This window comes from Excalfactoria chinensis, chromosome 5 (assembly GCF_039878825.1).
Source record: "Excalfactoria chinensis isolate bCotChi1 chromosome 5, bCotChi1.hap2, whole genome shotgun sequence".
NCBI classification, from domain to species: Eukaryota; Metazoa; Chordata; class Aves; order Galliformes; family Phasianidae; genus Excalfactoria; species Excalfactoria chinensis.
The window spans coordinates 6,663,777-6,678,863 of record NC_092829.1 but is presented as its reverse complement, the minus strand read 5'-3'; the positions used below and the strand labels follow the sequence as shown (position 1 = coordinate 6,678,863).

General features: G+C 42.2%; 1 protein-coding gene across 1 annotated transcript in view; it reads right to left on the bottom strand.

The window, feature by feature from the left end:
• Positions 1 to 15,087, bottom strand: part of BRF1 (BRF1 general transcription factor IIIB subunit) — a 171,133-nt gene that overhangs the window by 133,541 nt on the left and 22,505 nt on the right. The window lies entirely within an intron of this gene.

Here is a 15,087-nt window from a genome sequence, read left to right as displayed (position 1 = left end):
TGTGCCTTCACCCTTAAACAAAATAATGAGGGGAAGAAAAAGTGCTTCAGATGATTCATAGCAGGAAGTGGTACAGCTGCTAAAGACAGATGTGGAAGGCAAAGTCTCGTCCATTCTCACAACTCCAGCTATGAAAAAGTACGTCGAACAGACAGCTTAAGAAGAAAATGGGGGAAGTCATGAGGAAAAGAGTACTGAAGTTCCTCAGCGTTAGGGGTCAGACAGCACATCAAGAGAAATCCTTTAATTCAATGTGTTGGACAGATGTTTCCAGCACGTGTACGCACAGGAAACACTCATCTGCTTCTTCCAGAGATGTTACGAGCAGCTTTGCTGAAGCTGGCACAAAGCCGGCCCACTGCCTCCACCACCTTTCCTATGGAGAATGACTGTGATGCTTACCCAAGTAACACCCGCAAACACTGCGCTTCTTAATTTTATGCAAATTCCTACATAATCATCACTAATAACACAGTGAAACGTTTAACCTCTGAACAACCTTCTGCCAAAGCGCTGTTTCAATTTGGCTTTATTAAAGAGCTAACTCCACAAACCCAACCAGGCTTGGTAAAACTCCAGACAAACAGAATCTACAAGAAAGCTGCAGCTTCTAATCTCAGCACACACAGCAATTAACGCAATCATCGGTGAGATCTCCTCTAAGTCACTTTGAGCAACCAAGTATAACCCATTTGGATGAAGAAGTAATGACAGGAAGGGTACGTCACCTTCCAGAGGAAGCACTGGCATGGTAAGCCACTCAAGAGTAATCCAAAGCCCATCAAGTGAGTAGTTTTTCCACTAACATCAGCACACACTGAGCTGGGGCTCTGATATCACATTTTCAATAAATAAATAAAGTAAAATGCAGACAACACTTGAGAAAAGCACTCACAAAAGCATAAAAGCAGGAGCTCCTACGCATACGATGAACCACCTGCACTCCTGAAGGGTTCTTGGGCTAACAGCAGAACTCGTAAGCAGAGCCAGCTCCACAATGGTATGCTCCACAAGGGAGAGGGTCCAACATAATGAAGTCACTGAGCAAGAAATGATGAGCAAGCCTGCCGTGTCATCACTGGAGCAGCAGCAGTTGATGCAGTCCTCAACGCACACCAGAGAAAAATCCAGGTGAGCTGGAAACACACAGCATCTATAAGGCTTTCTTCCCAGCACTCGGCTGGCCTGTCCCCAGTACACAGCATTCCTTAACCCAGGAACTCCATTCTCCCCAGGGTGAGCTCCATACCTTGTAAGGCACACCAGAAACAAAGAACCAGAAGAGAAAAGAACGACACTAGCTTTCCCACTAGCTGGTCCCATCTCCAAGTTATCATTAGTATTCTCTAAGTAGTTAACCTTCTCATAATTTCAAATGTTGAAGTATAATTCATCGTAATTCATCCTAAGTAAATAGTATGCCTGTTTGAGTAACACAGGTTTTTTAGCTGAGCTTTTCATCCAGCATCAATATTTTAAATGCAATTACTTTAAGGGTGGCCAGTTATTGTCTACTGACAAATACCACAGAGATCAGAGAGCCCAGAATGCTACCCATCCACTTAGGAAGTGTTATTTCATTAAGTGTTTCACTCGACCTTCAGCAGACCACTGAATGCTTTAATTCTGTGCGCTGCTTGTTTCTGAAGCTGCTCTGCAGTGTTAGGGCAGTCATACAGCTTAAGCAAAAATAAACCAACCGTAATTGTGCCACTGATCTCCAAATGAACAACTGAGAACAAAAAGTGTCTTAGAAGTGATGTGCACCTCTGACTGACTTGGTTTTGTCCTTATCTGTTACAGGAGAGGGAGAAGGCACTATTTATAGCATCATCAAAGATAAATATTTACATGCTGTAACCAGTCTCCTATTTACCAGGGAAAGATCAAAAGATACACAGCAGTTTGTTTTTCCCCTCTCCCTTAATTTTACACAACAAGCTTCTATTTTGTTACTATCTTACGAAACAGAAAAAATATATATATAAAAAGCCACCCACACCTGGAAAAGTTACCATTATTAATGGTTCTGGATTTCTATCCAAGGAACACGAGATATATAGGTGACTCTGAAAGTAATTCCTAACTACTTCCATGGGAATTACAACAGATACAAAGAGCACAACAACACTATTAAATGGAGCTAACTATCAGCTACAATACACCATCTGCTTCAATATCACATAATAAAGTAGGAGGCATTACTTTCAGAGCAGCCCTTGTACTTGATACTCTGATTCCTCCACAGATACAAGAGGTGCTTCCATCCAAAAGGTAACTGCCAAGAAAAGGCAAGTATCAGTCGGATGGTTACAGCCCCAGTAATGACAAGCAGAAGTATCTTGTTGGTGATTTTCAGCCCTTTCTGCCAATCTCAATGATCTGACACTTCTAACAGTGAAAAATATGCATTTTGTTTAACTACAAACACAGCAATTGGCATCAGGAGAGCAGATGTTCACACTTAAGAGAAACCGGAGCTAAAGAAATAATTATCAATATAAAATCTCTAGCCAATACTCCAGTTACGAAGAAAAAATACAAACTGAGACCCATTACTCATAACACCAGTCCTCAGCAAGTAATTCCCTCCAGCAAACCTGCACTCCTGCATCATGCCCCCACCAGACCTGGAATGTGCTTCTGCTCCCACTGCTCCTTGCTAGCTGGGTGGCATTGTCTTACCTTTTATTTCCTGTTCCTCTCCTGACTGCTTCTACAGTTTGCTCTATGCTACCAGCATGGCTTCCATCAGCCCTAAACGCTGGCTGATGCCTACTCTGCCGGTCTGTCCATATGGTCCCAGTGTGCAGCTAGCTGCTCCAGCTATCCACAACAATGTATTAAGCCTCGTGGTCTCAGCCAAAACAGTAGGAATATCCAACACTGCAACACAATTTATTAGCAATCTGTTCAAACCCAGCGTACACCAGATTACATTGCAGCGTTACAAACTCATCAAATGAACTGAACTGTTCTAGCGGATGGAAAAGAATTGACATGCCTTTAAACTACATCATGCTCCAGGTCATAAAGCAAAATACAACTTCCTGACTTTCTCATCCATTTTATCCAGTAGCATGATTCAAAATCTAACAGTTAGGTACCTCTCTTGTGTTACCAGCAGCATGCAATACTGGTCGCCTTTCCAGGGTCTAACAGGTAAGAGATATTTTCCTTTAAAGAGAGAAGGAAGAAAAGGTCTAGAAAGAACAGAAACACCAGGCAGCTGCCATTTATTTCTCTAAGGCAAATCCCACCATTGGGCAGGGTGGGGAATACAAAAAGGAAAGGATGAGAGACAAAAAAGAAGCTTGCATTTCTGTGAGGATCACACAAAGTCAAATTCCCAGGCTTCCAAGTAGTAAAACTTGATCACACTCCTGAATCAGCATCTACAAAACAAAAGGCCCTTTTCTGCTTTTAGGTCCAAGCCCACTTAAAATGTGCTTATATCCATTTAACTCCCAGCATGCTGGAAGGAATACAATTGTCTTCTCAGCTGATGCCGGCCTCAATGCTTTGGGCAGGCATGGAAGACTTAACAAGTTCAGATAGGACAGCTGAACTCTGCTGTTTGTTTCAGAAGATTTCCATTCTTAGGACTGAGAAAGCTGTTGTTACTCCAGAACAAAATACAGAAGCCAGCGATCACTGCCACTAAAATAGATGTGAAGAAAAACCTGGTAATATTAAATGCTTACACAAAAGGAGGTTGAGAGCAAAGCTGCAGCTTACGTTCTTTGGAAAAAGGGGCAAAAAAAAAATCAGATCCATCCTTTACAAGCAATTTTCTTTCTTTTACGATCTCGTTACTACAGAAACATCTTGTTCTTTTCCGCTGTTCAACAGGGATCATACCTTTTTTTGGATCCCTTAAAGTCAGTAATGTCAAGGAGCTGCAGCTACATATTACTCTCATCTGCCTTCTGCCTGCTCGTCTGCAGCCCTTCCCTCCGACTGACAGAGACTAATGCTGCTATTTCCAAGTAATACTTTTTCCAGCACGAAGTTTCCAGGGAAATAACAGGCAATACACAGCCAGAGCTTAAATGAATTGTTATTACAATACTAAACTGCATCAACAAAATCAAGGCATACAGATTTCCTCCCCTTCTGCAATTCGCTCCAGGGGCTCTAGAAACTAACAGTACCTGAATTGGGCAATGGAGTCACGTTAACTGCACTAATCCTTTTCTGCAGAAGGGATTGTTATGGTAACAAACACTGGATTCTATTAAAAGAAATGTTTGGGGTAATTTTTGCTGGAGTATTCATTTCCAGAAGCTGAATTACTGCACTGACTGCATTTTATGTGTGGATTTTATTCCGCATTTGGGTTTAACTCCTTTTGTTTTCTTGCTTTGATAAAGCTCACCAAAAGAGCTCCCTAGAAAGGGAAAAAGAACGGCTCTTATGTGTGGGCATCCCCGCGTGCTTTGTCATATCTTTCAGTTTCTTTAAGTCCCAGCTCAAAGCCTGAATGAATTTCCTGCTCTTTGCTCCATGCCAGGCTTCTATGTTATTTGTATTATAAATAAGTCACACAAACAAAGCCACAATGGGGAAAACACAGCACCATCAGTAACATTTATGAAGGCTGCTCCCAGAAGCCTAATCAAGAGGAGGGTTCCATGATCAAAGACAAGAAAAACATTTAAAGACCAAACAATGCAGAGAGGAAAAGAGGAAACCACAGCGATGACTGCAGCACTCACACAGAGCATTTCCAGTACTGGAAACAGCCAATGAGCAGCAGAAGCAGCAGCACAGCAGGGCACTGCAGCAGCACTGACCAAGCACACTATCAGCTCTAATTCTATTAAGGACAGCCAAGAGTTATTCCCAGTAACACCTAACTGCCCATAAGGAATGTGATTTAACGTGATGGCTGGGTTGATGCCACTTTATCTTCTTATGGCCAGAACCAGACCACCTCCATGCAGAGACCTGTGCTCAGTGTTCTTGCTTGCTGACAACCAAATGCATCCCCCCAGCCTCCTACGAGAGCACCCGGACCACCAGGCAGAGCTTCCCATCCATCCCAGTAGAGCCCTTTCATCATCACACTTCAAATGTTCATGCATTCAGCTATAGAGAACCAGCAGGCACCATTAAAGTTAATGGCTTAAAAAATGGTTGCTGCCTCAACCCCTTCTTAATATTTGATACTAAGCTACTTCTCCTTCACCCAGAAAATCTGCAGTTAACATCTCTTCCCAGCACTTATCCGTATTTTTTGTATTCATTCCCTCCAAACTGGCCCCTGTATTCCATCAGTGCTAAAACCAGCCTCCAAAGCACCCACGGAACTTCCCCCACCTTCCTCCTCAACCCTCTTTTCCACTCCCTGATTATATGATATCACTCCCACATGGACACACTCTTTTCATATGCTGCAACAGGCCGTTTGAATTCATTTGCCTTACAATTCTGAAAAACTTGGCATCGTGAGCAGTCCCTCCAATTTTTTTGCATTCAGTTCCTGGAATCCTGTGAGAGCAGGTGCTGCTGCTGTACTTCCATTCCCATTACAGTATCCACTACTCTGGGTTCAACAACCAGAAGTTGAAGCCGTATAGCCTATCTATGGGCTTTACCTAACCGACTGGTAGCTCACTACATCATCTTTAGACAATAGCTCGCCTTTTTTGTTGTTTTGCTTTTAAATGAGGTTAAAGAACTGCTATTAAAAGCTGGAAAACCACATTCAGCACAGACATTAAAACACCCCAAAGCAACAATCGGTTGTTTCTTTGACATCTGAAGGCATCACGACTGTTTTAAGTCAAGCCAGAGCCAAGCAATTGCTGCAGGCAGTGCTTCCCCCCTCCAGCACTACATTCTCCCAGCCACGTGCTGATAGAGATCAGGGAACCCACCCCGCTGCCAGTCAGCCCCACCAATCAAAAGTTCAGTTCTAATTTGGAGCAGCTCTCCATAACTCAACAAGCACCTCCCAGCACCGGCAGAACGTGGCTGAGGCGAGGAGAACTGCTGTCAGCAGCAGCCTACACGTGGATCGACTTAAAGCAAATGCGAGTCTGCAGCCTAAATGGGTCAGAGAGAAAAGTACACACGATACCTACGCTTCCTCCCATTCCTCTGCTACCGCTCCCAGCCCTCGCTGCTCCTCTGATGCAACGCGCTTACATAAAGGCTGACTTAGCACAGCTTACATGCGTGCTCACGTGCTCATTTAGTTGTTTGTGCACTGAAACGCTTCAGGTAGTTTCAGATTAATTTTGGCAAGAAGGGATTTTTATTTTTTAATTCCAGAAGTTTTGTCAGCTTCATTTTTTTTTACTCACGTCCGAGGCACATCTGTTTCAAAGCTGAAACAGCTGGAAGGAAGGCGGTACCACCAGCAAGATCTGAGAGCACACACAGGATTAGCACAGGGTAACCTTCACCTGTCTGACATTAAAGGAACTGGAAAGAAAAATGTAAGATAGCAGGAGCCTTTAGGCAATGGTTGCTACTGCATATGCAAGCTTTCCTTCTCATGGCACCACCAGTTTGGCTTTGCTTTAAGTTTCCCCTGTTTTGCTTGGGCATTTTAATTACATTCTACATGACAGCTTTTCTATACCCATATGCAGGTAAAGCCTTCTTGCCCCCCACACTTATGTATTACCAATTGCTCCCCCTGTCACAACAAGAAATGACATATTCCTGCTGTCGCATTGCATTATTGCTGATCCAAGCTGTACCTTCAGCCATCCAAAATCATTCCTACATCATGGTAAGAAAAAGAAAATGCATAGGACATAATCTGATACTTTGGGAAATATATATGGATTAAATCTTAAAAGATAGTAATTCCAGCATCATTACAGAGATTAGAAGTTATTTCGCACCTGCAAAGCAAAAAGCATTTAACTATGATGCGACTCTGGTCACAACCTGCACAGCTAGAATAACTCAAGAACACAGAACCACATGATGAAAACAAAAAGGATCTGTTGCCTGTTGGTAAAAGTTGTCAAAAATCTTCAAAACAAACCAAAAATGAAGACTGAACACAGAAGATTCACTGCTGCAACTGAAAACTTTACAGATGTGAACAGTGTATAAATCAGAGCAACGTTATCTGCTTGCTGACAGTGAGTTCCAGCTCCATCCCTGCGGATCAGAGCTTTTGAGAGGCAAAGAAGAGTGCAGCCTGGCAGGAGCCATTTTTCAGAGCCTGGTGACAGCAAGGCTTCACTTGGAAGGAGGAGGCTGAGCCAGAGGTGTCCCCAGCCACAGGTGCAGCTTAGCTAGGCCAAGGAGACAGAAACAAGAGCAGGAGTAACTGAGTCACCAACACTGCACTGCAATTGAGTCACACAAAGATTGCTTACAAAATTTAATCTTCCCATTTAATCCACCTTCTCTGCTATAAACGCCAGCCCAGCCCCTCCCTTTTCCCACCAAGAGGCTCCTGTGCATCTGTGGAACCTTCTCTTCCTTCCTCATACTTTGAGTACTTACATTCTATCACATGCCTGAGAATTTAGTTTTCCTCAGACACTCACAGAACAATTCCCCCCCATGAGCTCAGCCCCACTCCTCTGCATGCCAGCTGCAAACAGGGAATTATTCCCACTCTCCATCATCCGACTGTAGGCAGGAATGACCTCACTGACAGAGACTGATACCTCTCTGCTCTCAATCTGCACAACTTACAGTTGTTGCTGCTGCTTCACGACTGAAAAAGGCCCCAATGGCCCCATGCTGCTCTGGGGGTTGGTTTATGGTGGTATTTTCTTCCTTTTTCTCCTTTTTTTTCCACGATTCCAGATGCAAACATAACAGCAGCCACTCTCTTCCCATTCAGACCATACCCAACTGATAAACACGTTAGCCCAGAAGTAAAAACTTCACAAATATCGACTAATTGGCAAATTCCTTACATCACCTCAAAAATGGAAATGTGGTACGAAGGCGTCAAGTGAAAAAGGATGCAGACAGTGAAATAAATGAGAGGGGTGAAGAAAAAGAGGCAGTTATTAAAGACATCAAAGGGATAAGAGATAAAACATGATCTAAAAATGGAAGCAGAGAAGTAAAATCAAGCTGGGAAAGGCACAGTACCATAACAGAAGCAGGACAGACAGCGTTTGGTTAATACTTATTCAAGGTATTTTTATATGAGACTGACAAGAGCGGTCAAATACTTCATTCCCTTATCTGGGAGGCGTAAGAAACCCAGCAGTTAGGTAAAAGAGCATCAATCTTTACTCAGGCTGCAGCTTAAGACGAAAGTTCTGCCCTCCATTTGTCCCTAGTAACCAACTCCATTGGCTGCAGATAACAAGCAAGCAATATGCATTTGAGGGAGCTGCTCTTATTTACCACTGGAGGTCTGTTCAGATCAGAACTATAACTGCCCTTGGCAATTTTATCTGTGCACAGTCGTAGGGTAAGGAAGAAGTTACAGACAGAGCTTCATCCTCATCTTTCGCATTTCCTTCCTTTAAAAGACTAAAAATAAAGCGAAGGTTGCCACAAATCTCAACTGAACAATGAAATAGCATCGGTGGATGCTATTTATCAAACCCGTCTCTCATGTTATCTACTTCAGCACGGAACTGAAAGGAGATTTATGGTCAAAGAGTGAATGCACATATTTCAGAAACAACCCTACACTTCTTTAAACAATAACATTTGTGTAAGTCAGATGTACAGGCTGTTCCAGTAAAGAATTAGAACCACAATGCCATCTATGTATTCCTACAGAGCCAACGTGGCTTTCTTCAAAAATATTTGGCATATTTGAGCAGCATCCTTCTCTATGCATGTAATCTTTTCCATTCATATGAACTTACTCGTCACATACAAGATGTATGGGAAGGGAAAATTCTTTCCAGAATTTGTTCTCCTTGGGAACAGCAACCACCTTCAAATGAAAGAGAGGGAGGATGTGGAGGTGTGGGGGGATGGACAAACATGATGACTGCTGAAGACCCACAGACTGAACTTCTAGTCGTCTTTAAATTACTGAACATGATTTATAAAGAGAAGAGCATAAGACCGCTAGATTTCTGGAAGATAACGGAGGTTTAGGCCATAAATAGATACGAGCATGAGCCCATGACTAAGAACTAACAACATGAAAATAAAGGAAAATGCAAGCACCATATTAACAAGAATTTACAACACAACTCATTGGACCTCATAATAGTTTCCCAAGGGAACTAGTGGAAACCCCCACTGCTTGGAACATATGAATGCAGGAAGAAAAAGAGACAGGAAAAACGGATGATATGGAGTGATCTCGTCCAAATACAAACAGGCTATGATGATTTACAAGGTTGAAGTTCTCACGCTTTTGCAAAATCATAAAGCATAAGAGAGGGGGGGGGTCAACTTTCTATGACAGAATCACTGCACACTCCGAATAGATACAACAGGAATGGTTGTATCTATTGGGAGGCTGCCTCCACCTTCCCCAAACTGCCACCTCTGCTGATTCAGTACATTTCAGCCTGCTTGTATTTCCATTGCTGATGCAACAGATGCAATGTTCACCCGAAAGAACTACCTTGACCTGTAGAGCAAAAAATAATCCATCTACACGTACTTAAGATCTCACCTCCTTAAAAATCTTTCCCATGGTCCGTGAAACTCCATTTTAATTTTCTCAAATTAAACACTGGGTAAAACAACAGAAACAATAAAATCACAACGCCACCCTAAATATGCGACATTTCCTCCATCATCAAAGCTTCAGGTACCAACTTCCTTCGCTATTCTAGATGACCCACTGAGCTTAAGCTTGCCAGAACTGAGCAGTTAAAGAAAATTTCAGGTAAGCACAATTACATTTTCTTCTTCAAGTGTTAAAGCTCAAAGATCAATTATAGCACAGCTTTCCCTGCAGTATGACTCCTCCAAGGTAGGATGTGAGATTATCCATTAAACATATATGTCCAAGACTAGATGTATTATTAATTCATTTCTCCCCAGGTAATATGGCATGGTGAAAAAGAGCTTCCAGAGAACACACTGACTAAAGACTTAAACAAATCAGTGGATTTATGCAATGATAGCCATGCAGCAACCTAACGAACCTCATTAAAGGAGACATGGATTCTTCTCCCCTGATACTGTCACTGCTCCTACAGAGTTGACATTGATGCTTAACACAAGGAAGAATACTGACTCTAACCTTATTCAGAAAGAGTTTTTGTACCAGTTGTGAGGATGATCCATCTCAACTGAATAATGCCCAGCTCTGACTGTAGATAGGTCTCCATTTCTCTGATTAGTGACAGTGTTTGGAATCTTTTCAGTATGCAAGCGATCTGTGAGGCCTACCTGTTGATCAAGCAGCTGCTCTAAATACCAAAATGAATTTCTACTTTTGTCCTCTTGGACTTTGTGGAACTGCAATCAAGGAATCACTTAACATCAGCAACCTAAATAAACGTATTGCTTTGGTGGAGTTCACAGAGTAAATTCTACTTACTGACCTCTTAACATCCACAAGAACCAACAAACACTTCAATCAGCAGCCTGCCTCCGATCTGTTTATGCTACCAGCAGCCTCCTCACTGAAGGCCTCACAAGTTCTACTGCTACATTAATTAACCTCAAGGATGATGCTTTCCCTCCACACAACAACATCTGTTTATTTCTCCTTCCTATCTTTTGTATTTTACTGTGGAGTGGAAGAAAAAGCAGACAGGCAGACAAAATTTGTCCTAGCTTTGTATAAGTTGACTGTACGTCCAAATATCCGTAGGCCTGGCCACTAAATTAACTACAGAACACACTGAAGTTAGCATTTCTGCGTGATCAAACTCCACCCTCTCACACTATCACATAACAAAAAGCATAAGCTCTGCTTTGTTTGATTTGGCTTGAATTACCATAAGCTTCAGTATTCACCTTCCTACTGAAAGTCACACCCTCATAGATGTGGAGCTGAACTTGAAACAGCCAAACATTTCTGAGGGCTCCAAATCCATCATGGTTTTAGTTTCATGTAACTCTGCCTATTACCTTTTGAAATCGTAACACTCCAAAACTTCAACAAAGCATTTTGTTCCAAGTGGCAGCTATTATGTTGTCTCTCTTTTATGCTTTCCAGACTAAATCAGGAATGGATATCTGACATAAGGATCCTTCCTAGCTCAATACTGAGTACATCTGCAGGAAAAGAAGAAAACCATACGTACTGTTCTCTGCACTGAGCCACCGAGGGAGGTGGCAGTCCATCACTTCTGCTATGGGATGCAGGGATGACGCTCCAAAGGATTTGATTTTAGCTTCCACGTTACCACTTACACTCCTTTGTACTCATCTTTATCCTCTGCTGAAGTTTTCTTAGGACTGTATAAAACATTCAGTGCCACTGTAAGCTCAGTGCTTGACTTCTATGGCATGAACACATCAGTGTTGCTCAGAAAACCAGAATGACCTCAAAGCTTTAGTTCTCTATGTCTAAGACCAAGATCAACATCAAGTTTCCTCTCCTACTTAAAAAACTAAACAAATAATACCCAACAGCCCTCTTAGAAAAGAAAAACTACCCACACACGCAGTAGGAAAAGTGTCTGTTCAGTGGCAAAAAGAACACGTAGGCACCCTTGTAACCCTTCAGAAAGAACACTTCTATTCCCAGCTCCACGGGATCAGAAATGGGGTGCAAACAACTCTTGAGGAGACTATCTGCCATCTGAGCACGCTTGATTTGCTGAGGATTGAGAACACAAAGAGACAGAAGTACATTTACAACCCACAGGATGTCTAACAACTTTATTTTGACCAAAGCTACAGATACCCACTTGCTCTCAAGAAAGAAGCTGGCAGCAATCAAGAGTTAACTTCTAGTATAGGGCCAGCTGGAATAACACAGACCACTCAGACTACAAACGTTACCTCACAAGCACCCTGGATTTGTTCCAAAAATCACTTGAAAAGTGGTATTCTTCCTTGACACGCTCAAGGACTGATTCAGTTTGCATCAGAAGCAGTATTTGTTTCTAGTGCATGTTAGGAGCTATATTTTCTAAATCTATTTTGAGTTGATTCTGAATAGTCTCAGGATCCATATTTGCCTAACGATCTGATAGACAAGCTGGAAAATTATTTTCCTTGTGTTTAAGCTTTAAAACAAAGATTTCACACAACTGAAAAATGTCAGACTAGTTCACCACCTCCCACTCCCCAAAAGAAAGAAGCCCTCAGGTAAAGCATTACTTTGAGGTAGCAGGAGATTGTACTCACAGAGCTATCACCCACATTAGCACTGCTTATGAAATCACTTAGAAGATTTCAACTGACGCTGAATTATTTTATTTCCAGCTATTTCCCTGAGCTCACAGAGCCTGCACAGCCACGCAAGTAAGCAAACGTAACACCTGCTTGGATTTGGCAAGCTACATGGGGCTCATAATAATCAGGCATCCCTCTAACATCTCCTTCATTTATAGACGCCAATTTGCTGACGATAGGACCATAGCTGTGCTCACCTTTAGAAATGAGGATGAATTCGGGTTAGCAAATGCTGACAATTCACTGCACCCTTAAGATGGAGGTTAGCAGTTAGAGAGGAGTGACTGATAAACCCAGAGCCATTACTAACTTCCTGACACAAAGCCAGCTTTCTCCTTTTCACTGCATGGCAGACCTAGGGTAAGAAACAGGAGAGGTGACACAAAACCCTCAGCCTGAAGACTTGGTGCAACTGCAGCAGCTGGGGCTCTGCTCTTAATCCTCTGTATTTTGTAAGGGCTTTTGCCTAATCTTCCAGTGATTAGAAGGAATCTGTGGGGGTTTTTGTTTTGCTGTTGATGTTATTTTCTTAGCATACGAGATTAGGTAAATTATTAGATGATGAATTTACCTAAGACAGTTGAAAGAGGAAATCCCAGAGCTCTCTCCCATCTTTCCCCCCCAACGTACCTCTTAGAGCTCCCAGTGCACCTCAGATTTTGTGCTGAGCCACCAGGCCAGGAAATAAAGAAAAAGCAGAATTTTCTACAGGCATCAGGCAGAGCAAGGAGAAGTGAAACACGTGCAAGAAGTTCAGCAGCTTGCCTGGAGAGCAGCTCAGCAACATGCAGCCCCTCTGAATTGTCTAAGAGGTTAACAAGACTCCGGTAACAGGAATTTACAGCTGCTTATTGCCTCCAAATGAGCAGTATGCATATTCTATGAGCAGACAAATTAATCTCCTAACCTGATTTAGAACGTGTCTTTTCCCATGCAAAATGATTTCTGCACAGCTATGCTTGCATGTGCCTGCACACGTGCCCAAAGGAACCAGAAATGCCTTTCTGCATCAAGTGTCTCTGCAACACCCCAAGCATAAGGAGAGAACAGCTAACAATCAGCACCCACCTGTGCTATGCCCCATATGAGTGAGGCTGGAAACTGCAGTGCTCGTATCTCCCTTTCAGGCAGCACAATTGATGCGCTGGCCTTTCTGAAAGCACCACAAGATGGCTGCGTTTTATACATCAATTTTTGCAAGGACAGGAAAGAGGTGACCTTCAGGTTCAACGTGCTCTGTACTACCATCAAAAACCTCACCCTGAATGGGCTACAAAGGACTAACTAAGCCCTACAGAGCTCCCTTCTGAGCAATACTAAGTTCTTGCTTCCTACCATAAAAACGCATGGAATGTTTTCCCTGAATAACGACGTATGAAAATAGTACACCTAAGGTATAAATGTAAATATTTGTATACATTCTCTCTAATGAATGACAACTACACAGGAGAACATGTGCACCTCATTCCTGTACCAGAACCCCAGCTCAGTGTATACCCCTGGAAACCACAACTATGTTCCCTAAGCTTCTTGCTTAATACTAAGCGTTTCATAACATACTATCCAAAAGTGCTGTTAATCAAATGTGTGGGTTTGGAGCATATAAGGGAAAGAATGTACTTCTTTCTTCTAAAAATCCAATCTCTAATTGATTTGTTTTTTAAAAAAAAAGTTCATTAGCATATTTCAGGGGGAATCACACAGTTGAACATAATTAGCCACTTGTTTAGTTGTGTTTAGTGCTAATGACCTTTCTTTGAAGAAGGATCCACGTCTGTTTGATTTTTCTACCGCCCAAACTTAAGCCTTTCTGTTGAAAATGCGGGAGTAACCTGAACTGACTTTAGAACAGCTCAGCAATCAATTACCTTTTCACTTCGTTTACCCTGTGTTTGTTTGGGGCAGTTTTGTTTTAACACTATGAAGGCTTTAAATGAAGGCGATTAAAGCCAGACTTCTAGACACACATCTGGGATCACAAGCAACACTGTCAAGCAAATACAGCTTCTGCTAACACCCACAGTCTCATCTAAACAGCACAGCTCAGAAACAGCCTTAAGCACCCAAACCAAACTTCTTACCAACACTGGAGCTCAGACTGAAGGAGACCATGCTGTACTTACACACACAGCCAGAGAATCATTACGGTTGGAGAAGACACTAAGATCATCCATAGTCCAACTCCAACCCATCATATCATGCCCACTGACCATGTCCCTCAGTGCCACATCTTCATGGTTCCTGGACACCTCCAAGGACAGTCACTTCGCCACATTCCATCTCTACTTTATGAATCTCATTTGTTTATCATTTCCATTCAGAACCAATCAAAGCAAAAAAAATACCATGTACAAAACAAGACTACTCATTTTTGAAGCATTACATTCTCAATGTAAGAAATCATAACTGAAGTGACAGCAATACCAATGCCTTCAGTATCCACGGAAAACCCTTTCCCTCCCACAACTACTCAGCCTTAATTCCTTTTTACCGGCATAGCTTCCATCAACAGGGACCGGTACTTCGTTACCTGTACTGCAAATTATTCAATGACATGAGTACAAAATGATAACGCAAACCTGCACCTGAGAGAACAGTTTGCAACACTAACCTCATGATTTCCTAACCCACAGGTTTTATCTACAAAGAGCCTTTTCCACAAGACTTTTGGAGAAAAAAAAAAGCAACTTTCTTTAAGGCTGCAATTAATGTATAACTTTGGAAGTAAAAAATAACTTAGGAAAAGCTTTACTTTAAAGACTTGATTAAATAAATGATCTTTCTCGCCACTCCTCCCACGAAATTACAGTTTGATAACTC